At 39.2% G+C, this 14,638-nt stretch overlaps 1 non-coding gene across 1 annotated transcript; it reads right to left on the minus strand.

Annotated features, from left to right (window-relative positions):
* Positions 1–811: 811 nt before the first annotated feature.
* Positions 812–918, minus strand: LOC137947129 (small nucleolar RNA R71). The gene has a single exon (XR_011111176.1). It is a non-coding gene; the product is annotated as a small nucleolar RNA R71 (small nucleolar RNA).
* Positions 919–14,638: the final 13,720 nt, after the last annotated feature.

Here is a 14,638-nt window from a genome sequence, read left to right on the forward strand (position 1 = left end):
CTATGGATATGACGCTTACAGCTAGATTACATGAACGATTCGTACGCTTGCAAGGTATAAAAGTCGACGTAATTAAATGTCACACCAAGTTTTTGGCGTCGTTGTTGAGGAGGCACGTATAAAGTGTATTTCTTTGTTCTCCATGGTCTCAAGTTAGATTTCTTTTTTTGCTTTCTTAATTTTATGTTTTTGTTTTATCTTGATGATTTTGTGTGGAGTTATTTTTATTTCTTCTAGTTAGTTTGTATTTTCAGTATTTAGTTTGTTTGCATAATTTGATAATTAGTTTTGTTTCTTTTTGTGTTTTTATGCACGGGTGCCGCTCCTTAGGTGAACCATTGGCTCCCTTTGTTGAAGAGGTAGAACATAGTTGTAGGAAAACACCAAAAGTCAAGTTAGGAGCTACCATGGCCAATCAGGGTGAACCATCACAGTTACCTGCAACAGGTGACCTTAGAGCCCTGAGGGATTATTCTATCTCATCCCACTTCACATCACCTTCTTGCATTATATTGCCACCCACTACTGCCACCAGTATGAGTTGAAACCGGGTGTGATCCAACTCTTCCCTACATTCTATTGGTTGGAGAAGGAGGACCCTTATTCTTACATCAAGGAGTTCTTAGATATCTGTGCGACTTTCAAATTCCAGAATTTCTCAGATGACTCTATCCAGTTAAGACTTTTTCCATTTTCACTTAAGGATAAGGCCAAGTCTTGGCTTAATTCCTTAGAGGTGGGTAGCATCACTTCATGGGACACATTAGTCACAAAAATTTTGTCCAAGTACTTTCCCATTCAGAGAACTACAGCCCTCAGGAGAGAAATCTCCAACTTTATGCAGCAGGAGGGTGAACACTTTTATGAGGCTTGGGAGAGATGGAAGGATTTGATCCGTAGGTGTCCGCATCATGGGTTTGAGAAATGGCACTTAGTGTTATACTTTTATCAAGGTCTTACACCCCAATTTAGATCCATGGTAGATGCAACGAGTGGTGGGAGTTTGATGGGTAAGAGTGCTAGTGAGGCGTGGGACTTCTTTGAAACGTTGAGTGATCAATCTCAGCAATGGGGTTCATCATTTAATGTTGATAGGAGATCCCGCGAAGCCAAAAGAGGGGGTCCCTACGAGGTTAGTGAAACACCCATGCTCATGGCCAAGATTGAGGGGTTGACTAGAAAAATTGATGCCCTTATGGTGTCCAAGAGTTCACCTACTCCTAACCCATCTACTGTCTGTGCCATATGCTCTAGTTCATCTCATCCCACACAAATGTGTCCGTCTAGTTCATCCTACCCAGAGCTCATTGAGGACTTGAATACAGTCCAGAATTTTCATAGACCAAACCGAAACAAGCCATTTTCGGAAACATATAATCCAGGTTGGGCTAGGCACCCAAATTTCTCATGGTCCAAGGGCCCACAGGTTGGGGAACCTTCAGGGTTTATTCAACCCCAAGCTCCATGCCCACACTTCACTTAACAACCATTGATTCCACAAAAAGCTTCACTTGAGGATACACTGCAATTATTAATGCAGAATACACAGTCCTCCATTGCTAAACATGAAATGCAAGTGAGTCATTTGGCCAGCCACATGAGTGAACAGGCACAAAATAAACTCCCGAGTCAAACCATTCCTAACCCCAAAAGCACACATGCGAGTGGGTCGAGTTCCAATCCCTACCACAAGCGAGCAAAGCCATAACCACCCTTAGGAGTGGTTGTGAGTTGAACAATGGGGTAGGGACCACTAAGTCTAAGGAGTCAAAGGATGACAATGAGGACACATCATTGAGTGAAGAACCTCCAAGTTCTCCACCAACAGCCATGCAGATCCCTAACCAAGTCCCACCAGCTCCTTATCCATAGAGATTATCGGGCCCACCTAGGAAAGGAGATAGCATGCATGAAACATTGGAACTGTTTAGTAAGGTTAACATTAACATTCCACTTCTTGATGCTATTAGGCAAGTCCCTGCTTATGCCCGATTTTTGAAAGACCTTTGTACACAGAAGAGACAACAACATGTTAACAAAAAGGTTTTTCTTACTGAGAATGTAAGCTCAATTCTGAAGCACAACACTCCTCCTAAAGTTAAAGATCCTGGATGCCCACAATTTCATGTGTCATTGGTGAACACACCATCCAGAGAGCTCTTCTTGACTTATGGGCAAGTGTGAATTTGCTTCCTTTCTCTGTGTACCAGCAATTAGGTTTGTGGGAATTGAAGCCTACCCCCATCACACTTCAAGTAGCTGGTCGTTCTGTCAAGATACCACGAGGAATGGTTGAAGATGTTTTGATAAAAGTGGAAATATTTTTGTTCCTGGTTGATTTCATTATTCTTGATACAGAACTAGTAGTCAATGTGACCAACCAAATTCCTGTCATCCTAGGACGTCCCTTCTTAGCCACATCGAATGTTGTTATTCATTGTAAAAGTGGTGAGTTGGAGTTGTCTTTTGGAAATTTTAAGGTAAAGTTCAATGTGTTTAATGTCGGGCACCATCCACATGAGTCTAATGATCTAAGTCCTGCATTTAGGATAGAGACTGTTATGCTTGATGATGAATCCACTCTTGACTCTTATGAGTCTTACATAACATCTTTAGACATGGACTATTTTGATAAGGAAGCATATTTCCGAGAGGTTGACTCTTTACTCAGTTTTGTACCTCTGTTGGAGGAAGCTTATGAGGTTGTTACAACTGATCATCCACAGGATCTTCATCTTGACTTGGACAAACCTCTTGAAACTCCCAAGCTAGATTTTAAGCCACTTCCTCCCACATTGAAGTATGCGTTCTTGGGGCCCATGAACTCCTTGTCAGTCATTATTGCCTCTAATTTGAGTACTGAGCAGGAGGAACAATTGACTGAAGTTTTACAAGCACACAGAGATGCATTGGGGTAGACTCTTGATGACTTAAAAGGGATTAGCCCCTCTATATGCATGCATCGTATTCATTTGGAGTAGAGGACTAAAGCCTCACGTGAGATGCAATGTAGGTTAAATCCCCATATGCAGGAGGTTGTAAGAGAAGAAGTCATCAAGTTGCTTGTGTCAGGCATCATTTACCCTATTTCTTATAGCACCTGGGTGAGTCCAATTCAAGTTGTCCATAAGAAAGGGGGGATAACGATAATGAAAAATGAGAGTGGTGAATTGGTTCCCACTAGAACTACCACCAAGTGGCGTGTTTGCATTGACTATAGAAAACTTAATTCCGCCACTAGGAAGGATCACTTCCCACTACCTTTCATTGATCAGATGCTAGAGCGATTGGCCGGCCATAGTTTTTACTGCTTCTTAGATGGATACTCTGGCTACAATCAAATTCCCATTGCTCCAGAAGACCAGGAAAAGACCACATTCATGTGTCCGTTTGGCACCTTTGCTTATAGACGCATGCCTTTTGGTTTATGCAATGCGCCCGCCACTTTCCAACTGTGCATGATGAGTATCTTTTCTGACATGATTGGTGACTTTTTAGAGGTCTTTATGGATGACTTTTCTGTGTTTGGCTCTAGCTTTGAGACATGTCTGCACAATCTTTCACTCGTAATGTCCCGTTGCATTAAGTCCAATTTAGTCTTGAATTGGGAGAAATGTCACTTCATGGTAAAAGAAGGAATTGTTTTAGGACATGTAGTGTCTGAATGGAGTATAGAAGTGGACAAAGCCAAGGTTGACCTAATTGTCAATCTGTCACCACCTACTTCTGTGAAGGGGGTGCGTTCTTTCCTTGGCCATGTTGGGTTCTATAGGCGCTTCATTAAGGACTTCAGCAAAATTTCTCGTCCTTTGACAAATTTTCTTGCTCAAGATGTTGCTTTTGCCTTTGATAATGCATGTATTCATGCTTTTGAGACACTGAAGAAATGTTTGTCCACTGCACCCATTGTCCAACCCCCTACTTGGTCTTTGCCTTTTGAGTTGATGTGTGATGCCTCTGATTTTGCATTGGGGGCTATTTTGGGGCAAAAGGCAGATAAAATTCCCTATGTCATTCAGTATGCTAGTCGCACTCTTCATGATGCTCAATTGAATTACACTACCACTAAGAAGGAGTTGCTAGCTGTTGTGTTTTTCATGAACAAATTCAGATCATATCTGTTAGGGTTAAATGTTATAGTGTTCACTGATCATTCTGCTTTGAAGTACTTATTATCCATCAAGGACACTAAACCTCACTTGATTAGATGGATCTTGCAATTGCAAGAATTTGACCTTGAGATTCGAGATAAGAAGGGTTGTGAGAATGTTGTTGTTGATCATCTATCTAGGATCTGTGTAGCACCTCAGGAAGGATCCCTTCCTTTAAATGATTCCTTCCGTGATGAACAACTTCTCCAAGTATCCCAGTTGCCTTGGTTTTCTGACATAGTCGACTATCTTGTAACTCGTAAGATTCTTGATTATTGGAGTAAACAAGATCGGTTGAAATTCTTTTCCCAAGTCAAACATTTTTTTGGGATGACCCTTATTTGTTCAAGGTGTGACCATACCAAGTCATTAGGCGTTGTGTACCTGAGCAAGACTTTGCCAACATTCTTGAATTTTGTCATTCCCACACATGTGGTGGACATTTTGGTGCTAGAAGGACCGCGGCTAAAGTCTTGCAATGTGGTTTCTATTGGCCTTCATTATTTAGAGATGCTCATGAGTTTTTTTCGTGTGTGTGATAGATGCCAACGGACTGGTTGTTTGTCTAGGAAGAACATGATCCTCTTAACCCCATTCTTATTGTTGAATTGTTTGATGTGTGGGGTATTGACTTCATGGGTCCTTTTCCTGTCTCGTTCGGCTATCAATACATCATTGTTTCTGTTGAATATGTCTCTCGATGGATTGAAGCTATTGCATGTAAGACAAATGATCACAAAGTCGTGGTAAAGTTTTTAAAAGAAAACATCTTTAATAGGTTTGGTACCCCGAGAGCGATCATCAGTGATGGGGGATCTCAGTTTTTTAACAGAGCATTTGAGACCTTGTTGAAGAAATACTCCATCACTCATCGGGTGTCCACTCCGTACCACCCGCAAACTTGTGGTCACGTGGAAATCTCTAATAGGGAGATCAAACGGATTTTGGAGAAGTTGGTTTGCTTTGATAGGAAAGATTGGTCCACTCGATTGGACGATGCTTTGGGCCTATCGAACCGTTTAGAAGACTCCTATTGGGATGTCTCCATTTTGCCTAGTGTTCAGCAAAGCATGTCATCTACCTGTTGAGCTTGAGCATAGAGCTTATTGGGCCATTAAGGCTTTGAATTTTGATTTGGCTCAAGCGGGTGAGGAGAGGAAATTGCAATTGAATGAGTTGGAGGAGATACGTCATGATGCTTATGAGAATGCCAAACTGTATAAGGAGTAAACAAAGCTTTTACATGATAAATCTATTTTTCGCAAGTCTTTTACTGTTGGGCAGAATGTTTTACTTTATAACTCCCGATTGCATTTGTTTCCAGGGAAGCTGAGATCCAGGTGGTCAGGTCCATTTGAGGTTACATAGGTGTTTCCTCATGGCGCTGTTGAGATCCGCAATCACAGAGACGGGTCGGTCTTCAAAGTTAACGGTCAGAGGCTCAAACCGTATCTTGAGAATGTTCCAACACCGGAGGAGGTGATGGTGATTCTCTTGGGGGGGGGGGGGGGGGGGGGGGGGGGAGGAATAGCTCTTTTATGTCTTAGCAATGATTTTCTTTTGATTTTTGTTCGTGGTTTTCAAATTACTCCTCTTAGTATGTGGTTAGTTTTAGTAGATTTAAAATTAGTTGCTCAAATGTGTTTCAAATTTTTTTGTAAAATAGTGTAGAATATGCATATTAGAATTCTGATATCATTTGTTGTGATCCATGAGAATTCAGTGGGATAACTTACTAGTGCATTAGACTTGCAACTCAGTTGCAAAAGAGAACATGTAAATCTAGTGTTGATCTATGTTAGTCCGAATAGTCTTGTATGCTTATTTGATCTTATTCTTTTTTTTATATCTTAGTTAAATTCTTTGTTGTAATGTAGGAATGCAAATGGAAATGCTCTTGCTTGAAAAAGGCAGATAACCTCATAAATAGCCTGGGCAAACCCACGGGCAAGCACCGGAACAGTCGGTTACTTAAAAAATTAGTGCATGTGCAGTGAGGACGACTACAAAATGGTGGTAATACCAAAAGTATTCAATGAAAAGAAAATTATGCTGGTAATAGCGAAAAATGGGTTTAAATCTAGAAGCAATGAGTTTCCTTAACTTTGATGATGAATTTTAAGTTGAAAGAAGTTGCGGGTTGAAATATATATACTTCTTTTGTGAGATTGTCAGACAACAGGCTTACTCTACTATTCTCTCTTAATTGTGATGTGACTAGGATTTTATTGTTATTTGTTGCCTCTTCGTTCTGTTGAAGTAATTGCTTATGGGTCACATTGGTTCAGGTGGAGTAACAGTGAGTGTATTTGGATTGATAATGTATTCTATTTTACACGGGTTTTCAAATTGAGCAGGACTTCAAAGGATTTTCAAACATTTTACGATACTAAGTGTTAGTCATATGCTAATGAGGAGTAGATTTTCTTCAGTTTTCTTTTTATATTGTTGATTTAGATGAATTTTGTGGGTAAATTCCATGCAAACCCTCACGAGACACAACTCATCCACTACTGTAAAGTAGGGGTTTAACAACTTGTTGCATACACTAAATGCAATCGTGTTCCCTACGAAAGCGGCATTTTGTTTTCCTAGGCTTAATTTTTGTTCTGTTGTTGTGTTGCTAGGGACTAGCAAAGACTTAGGTTTGGGGGTGTGATAGATGCCAAATTTTGACATGAGAACTAGGTTAATTAAAATAGAATAGCCCTTATAATTGTGTTATAGGTGGTTATTTATCGGTTTTCAAATGAAACATGTATTTATTGAATTTGGCATTAATCACTGCTTATATTGCATATTGTCTCTCTCGTGAATTATATTTCATTGCTTTTAGGGTTTATTTCATTGCTTTTAATGATTTTTATGGATTTAATTATAGAATTTCAGGAGAATTTTGTGTGGAGAAGGAGATATTTATAGAAAATGCCATTAGTCAAAGGGCTACGGGAATTTTAAGGAAAAATTGATTTGAGACCTAGGCGAACGGGGGGGGGTGTTAAGAGAGAGCTCGAGAGATTCTCTCAAGCTACCGCCGACCGGTCGAAGGGAAGACCCGAGAGGGGGCTCCCTCCAGCCGCTGTCCGCAGCGCTCCACCTTTGTCTACCGCCGTTTGGCAACTGAGAACAGTCCCGAGGAGACCTTGAGAGAGTCTTCATCGCGGCAAGTTCCACACTGTCGTTTTCTGCTCGCCAGGCCGAGAGGTGACCCGAGAGGGCTCCTCTTGCGCCGATTCCAGATTTCGACCACCCTCCGGTGTCGATTCCGCACTTCTGACCATGACTCAAGAGAACCGATCAGAGGATTTCAGCTCCATTCCATCTTTCGCCGCACCACCTCCCTCGATGGATTTCTATTCTTCTTCGCCGGTGTCGTCTCCACCTCCAGCTGCTCGCTCTTGCAATCCGAAGCCCTTAATTTCTAGAAATCGCAGCAACCGTGAGAACGAAATTGCTGCCCAAGTGCAAGGAAGAAGAAGGGGAGTAATCCATCATTTTTATAATTTAATTAGTTTCCTATAGTTTGAACTTAGGTTTTGAATGCTTATTAAATTTGATTTGAGAATGGATGTTTATTGAATATTTGTTTTCCGAATTTTTGAGTAATTAGCTAGTTAGGGCAGGATTATAATTTAGGTTGGATTCTGGAATCTTAACTCCAATCTCTTATCCATGATTTAAATTAAGAGAATGATTTGTTGTGGGAATGTTTGGATTAAAGTTTTAAGTGCATTGAATAGGAAACCTGAATTACACTTCTGCCCTATTTTGTAATTTTAGCATCTAGGAAATTGATTCTCTGTATTCTATTGTAATCTGATCTCTGTCATTAACTCTAGGCGCCCAAGAGGGGCTAGACGCAAAGATTGAGAATCCAGACTCGTGGTTACGTGACGCTCGAGAGAGGCACGAATCACGATAAAATCCAGAGTTGATGTTTCCTGTTGTGCAAGTAGTTAATTAGATAATTGCTTGATAATTTAGGATATAATCAATGCTTAGTTCAGATTAATTCATCATATTTGGTTAGGCTAGTTGACTGAAGAATGCACAAAATTCAATCCTCCCTGTGGATATGACCCTCGCTTACCGCCAGATTACATGAATGATTTGTATGCTTGCGAAGTATAAAAGTCGGCGTAATTAAATGTCACACCAATAATCATCCCCAAGACCTTTCAAGTTTAGATGGAAACCGCGACCCGTTGCTTAGCAAAGCAAGAACCTTGGTATAGTGAAGACGCCACAAACGGGGATGGAAATCTGTCTGCTAAGTCGGATTGAACGCCACAAGGAATAAACCCTGATAAGTTCAAAAAGTTCCTCAAGAACTCAAGAAGAATAAACTCTCAATTTCAATAATGATCAAAAGTCCCAAATCCGTTTACAAGTCCTCTATTTATAATGGAGGATGTGGTAGAGTCCTAATTCCATTCAACTTCTAACTCTTAAAGATAAAGCTATCATAATAAGATAAATCAATGTAAACTAAAATTCTAACTCTATCTCTCTAAGATAACCATATCTTGAAAAGATAACATAATCTACTAGAGTTCTAATATAACTAAAATTGTAACTCATAAGGACTCTTCTCTTCATCCCACGCTCTCATGGTGGGTCCCACCATCTTGTGCCTCTATGGTCGGTCCCACGTTGTAATAGAGTAAATTCAGCCCACATCCTCATGGTGGGTCCCACTAGCTTGTGTCTCCATGGTGGATCCCATAATATAACAGTGTATAACCAGCTTTTGTTTACATCATTCCCTATCTGAACCATGTCAACCAATGACAAAACCCGATACCAAATCTAGTAATCGTCCCCAAGACCTTTCAAGTTTGGATGGAAACCGCGACCCGTTGCTTAGCAAAGCAAGAACCTTGGTATAGTGAAGACGCCACAAACGGGGATGGACAATCCGTTTGATAAATCGATATTGAACGCCACAAGGAAATCCTTGATAAGTTCAAAAAGTTCTTTCAAGAACTCAAGAAGAATAACTCTCAATTTCAATAATGATCAAAGGTTTTTCTTAACTCCATGTACATGTCCTCTATTTATAATGGAGGACGTGGTAGAATGTAGATTGAATAAACCCATTCCCTAATTACATTTAATTAAAGAAAACTACTTACGGTAACTTGGTGTTAATAGAGTCCTAATATAATGCAAATGAGATCTTCCAAGATATGTTGCCAACTCGTAGCTATCTTTATGGGTCCCACGAAATCTCATGGTGGGTCCCACCAGCTTGTGCCTCCATGGTCGGTCCCACATTGTAGTAGAGTAAATCTTGCCCATGTCTTCGTGGTGGGTCCCACTAGCTTGTGCCTCCATGGTGGGTCCCACTAGCTTGTTACTTCATGGTGGTCCCACAATATAACACCGTAAAACCAAACTTTGTTCGCATCATAACTATTGTACCACCCGATGTGTATACGTATCCAGTGGTACTCTTCTTGCCGTCAATGTCACAAGCCATGTCAACATCTATCTACCCTGAAATCCCAAGTCTGACTTTCTGAAACATAAGGCTGAGTTTGTCATGCCTATCAAATACATGAGAATTCACTTAACTGCTTCCTAGTGTTGTTTACCCAAATTACTCATATATCTGCTCACAACTCCCACTACATGACCTATGTTTGTTCGAGTGCACACCATGGCATACATGAGACTGCCAATAGTAGAAGCATAGGGCACATTAGCCATGTTGGCTTGCTCCTGCTCTATTGAAGGTGACTGCTCCTGTTTGCAAGCACTTGCTATCAACATCTCATCAACATATAGCAGTAGAATGATGTAGGACTCATCAAGCTTCTTCACATAACAGTAATGATCTGCCCGACACCTCAAGAAACCATTACTACTCATAAAGATGTCAAACTTCTTATACCATTGTCTTGGAGCATGTTTAAGACCATACAAGGTCTTTCAAAGTTTGCACACCATTTTCTCCCTTCCTTGTACTTTGAAGCATTGTGGTTGCATCATGTAAATTTCTTCCTCCAAATCACCATGAAGAAAGGTTGTCTTTACATCCAATTGTTCTAAGTTCAAGTCTTCATTTGGCACTAATGCAAATATTGTTCTAATAGTAGTCAATTTCACTACTAGAGAGAAAATCTCAATGTCGTCAATGCCTTCTTTTTGTTGAAAGCCCTTTACAACCAGTCATGCCTTGCACCGCTTGCTGCCATCATGTTCTTCTTTTATTCGGTACACCTATTTATTCTGTAAGGCCTTCTTCCCTTTTTATCAGCTCAATCAACTTCCATGTCTGATTGGATAACGGTGAGTCTATCTCATCCCTCATGGCCAACTCCCACTTGGTTGATTCATTAACTTGCAAGGCTTCATCATAACTCTCTGGTTCACCTTTATCAGTCAATAAAATATAATTCAGTGCAGGGGAGTACCTTTGTGGTGGTCTGCTAGTTTTGGCAAATCTCATGACTTCAGTCACAAGAATGTTTTGATTTACTTTTGGGGGTATGTTTTCCTGGTCTTCTTGAGAAATATTCTCCATCTCAATAACTAGAAGATCTCTCAACTGAATCACTTCTGACTTCTTAGATTCATCACTTGTGCTCTCAGATTCTGTTCTCAACCTGTCTTTATACAAGGCACCTTCATTGAAGATCTCGTCCTTGCTACCGATAACCTTACGACTTTGGTTATCCCATAAGCGATAACCAAACTTGGTACCACCATAGCCAATAAAGAAACATATCTTAGATTTAGGATCAAGTTTATTTCTAACAATATAATCAATATGGTCTTCAATCAACCATCTTTGTTCTATTTTAATAAACGGGAGGTCGAGGGAGAATCTAAGAAATCCCAAAATGAATGTTCAAGAGTAAGATCTAAGTAGAAATTTGAGTAGAATTTAAGAGAGGAAGAAGAGGGAATAGCAAGAGAGAAATGAGAGAGAAAAGGTTGTACCTTGTGGCAGTGGTGAATAAGGTGATGATGGTTTTGATCAAGGGTTTCTTCGATTGATAGAAGAGAGAAGGGTGAAGGTAAAAAATGTTCATCGATCAAGCATAGCATTAGAAGTGTCAGTGGATGTATATATTATCCAAATTTGACCCAAGATCCAAAAAATTTGGTTTAATCATATCAGATTCGGATATGAATAACTTATTTGATGAAATTTTGGAATGGAATAAAAATTTAGTGATTCAGATTTGGTAAATATTCGGATTCGAAGAGTTACACTTTTATTGCCAAAGATTTCCTATGCTGCCAAGTTTTCAAATTTTAAACTTCTACTTTACTTTCAAATTAAGAGTATTTGAGTGTATCATATTTCAAGCCCATTAATTATCTTCAACCCCATTAATTCTATTTATGCTTACCTTCATTTAGTGAAGTTTGTCTCCTTTATAGTCCTTTCCTCTCCCCTCTCAATAAACTCTCATTCTCCTCCCTAGCAGCTCCTCTCTCGTAAACTCTCGCACCTTCTCTCTTGTTCCCTCTCTCTCAAAGCTTCTCTCTCACATCTGCTCTTTGGAAGCCTCTCTTTGTCGTGCTTCTTTTCTCACTCCCTCTTCTTTGTTAGCCTATTTTTCTTTTTTTTTCTTTTTTCTTCTCCTCCTTGTTTTTGTATTAGAGGTTTACCTCGTTGCTTAAGCTTTTTTGTGTCTCAAAGAATCGTGTTTTTTTTTATGTTTTAAGAGTTCCTTCCTTGAGAGATCCAACCTTCCACTTCTTTAGATGCACAATGTGGAGTGGGGAAACTTGTGTAGTATGCAATGCAAGGAAAGTAATAGAAAGAGTAGTGAATTTTTCAAGGCTAAGACTTTCTCTTTCACTCTAAAACACTTTTGAGAAGTTTTTCAAGTTTGAGACTAAATGCTTAAAGGTTTTGAAAATAAATGCTCATTAACTTCTCTATGCATGGTTTGATTGGGTATTTATAACTTCTGAAGCTAAACTAGTTGTTTTTTGCCCGTTTGCAAAAATCAGATCGTTGATTGATTGAACACTTAAAGTGATTGATCAATCAATCGATCATAACGATTCTTTTTGTATTAGGATGTGACTTATTGATTGATGGACTAATCGATCAATATGTTACTGTTGGTCCTGAAAAGTTAAGTTGATCGATCATTGCCAAGGGATGATCGATCAATCAGTATTTCCTCTGGTTGTGCAGTATAGGTATGATTGATTGGTGAACTTCCTATAATAGATCATTTTTTATGTCCCTGACCGGTAGGATTCTGTCTAATCGATCAATCACATGGGATGATTGATCATTCCATGTGAATTTCACTTGCCTGGACAGTGATCGATCAATTCAAATGGGATGATCGATCAATTCAAATGGGATGATCGATCAATCCAAATGGGATGATCGATCAATCCAAATGGGATGATATGGCCATGTTTTGGATGATCGATCAATCGACTAAGGCTGATCATTCATGCTTTATAGTCTTGGCCCGAACACTCCTGGATGATCAATCATTGGCAAAGGCTAATCGATTATTCCAGTGCTAGTTTCTCACAACCTGAACACAACCTCGATCCTTGATCACAAAACCCAAACCCGAAAAAACTCGAAACGTCAAAACCTGAGTCCAACCTGATCACCATCCCTACAACCTTGTTCCCCATGCTCTTGTAAACCCAACTTAAACTTAACTCATCCTCGGACCGTCCCATTAACACATTCATATGATTAGCATATGTAATACGAATAGATCTACTTCGGGGCTCCACTTTGGGGCAAAGACAGATGGTTGGAGGAAGAAATACAAAATGACCGCAATCTATGAATGATTTTCACTAGTGAAGAAGAAACTCGATTGATTTCAATTGTTGCTTTGGTGTTTTGTTGTCAACAAGCAAAAAGAAAGTAAAAATGTACAAAGAATGGTTTTTAGATTTGATTATATGCATATTATTAGAAATCGTTCTCATTTGTTGCTTGGTTTATTAGAAAATATAAAATAAAGAAAAAACATTCAGTCTCGAAAGCAAACATAACAAAGTCCAAAAATAGAGATATCTAAATGGAAAATAGGAGAGTACATGTATTGAATGTCTAGAATGTCTAAAAAGCTTAAATCAGAAACAAATATAGTCCTACACAAATAATAGAGAAATAAACGCACGTTTCTTTGAGTATTGACAATCAAAGAAACAAAGAAATCCAAAATGAGGAACAAAGACAAAACTTACCTAATGGAAGTGGAAATAGACAAACACAACCAATAAACTATAACCAATATAAGAGAATCTTATAAGAGACAAACACAACCAATAAACTATAACCAATAAACTATAAGAAAATCTTATAGAATAATAGAGAAGTAAGATAATCTTTCTCAAAGTATTGAAAATCAAAGAAGTAAAGAAATCTAAATGAGGAACTAAAATGAAACTTTCTTGATGGAAGTAGAGACCAGCACACAAAAATATAGAGACCACAAACACAGACAAGAACCTATGTACATGAAAAATAAAAATCTTTAAGAGATACATAGTCCAAAAATCATAAAAATTGAGAAATCTAGATGAGGAATAGAGATGAAACCAACAAACACGGAAGGAGAGAGCTGCGAACAAAAATTAATCTTTGCAAATCGAAGAATAATCGAACAATTGAAGAAAAAAATTGTATTTATCATCTAACTTATTTCAGGAGCAGTGTATCACTATTTAAAAGCAATTGAAAAAAAAAAGGGTCTTTGTATTTCAAGTAGAACATGAAAACATATGAAGAAAAGAGGAACAATTGTCTTTATCTTTCCATTTAAACTTTTTCAATGGACGAATAAACATCAGTAAACTAAATAACATCAATTGAAACATGCACGAAGGGAAGGAGAGAGGCTAGAGAAAGAGAGGAAAGGAGAGAGGCCAGAGAATGGGAGGAAGGGAGAGAGGAGAGAGGAGAGAGGTGAGAGAAAGGGTGGAAGGGAGAGAGAAGAGAGGAGAGAGGCGAGAGAAAGGGGGAAGGGAGAGAGGAGAGAGGCGAAAGAAAGGGAGAGAAGAGAGAGGCGAGAGAAAGGGAGAGAAGGAGAGGTAGACACCTATAGATCACCGAAGGGAAGGAGCGCTCGTTGGAGGGAAGGAGTTTTCTCCCGCTCGTCCGAGTGGAGGGGCTTTTCTAGACAGAGGTTTATGTCGCTCATCGAAAGGAATGAGGATGAAATAGGGCAAAAGGGACGGATAAAATGTCTGAGATCCCAAATGACCCTGACATAGTTTCCTTCTTTTCTCTCTAAATTCTTTGATTCTTTGAGGGATTTTTTTTAACTAAAAGAGAAAATACTTTTCCATCTTGTTTTCTTGTCTCTCCACGATTCTTTGTAACCAAACAACAAAATATCACTTTCTTTATCCTTTTCTTTTCCTTTATTTTCTTTTCTAGGGGTTCCAAACAAACCCTTAACACTTATGTGTCACTTTCTGTAGAGAATCTACTTTCTCTCGTCACTTTCCCTTCACACTAACACCTCTTAAACTTT

This window comes from Aristolochia californica, unplaced genomic scaffold (genome assembly GCF_029961685.1).
Source record: "Aristolochia californica isolate CCGP_79_NKW_82.1479 unplaced genomic scaffold, dmAriCali1.0.hap1 SCAF_12, whole genome shotgun sequence".
NCBI classification, from domain to species: Eukaryota; Viridiplantae; Streptophyta; class Magnoliopsida; order Piperales; family Aristolochiaceae; genus Aristolochia; species Aristolochia californica.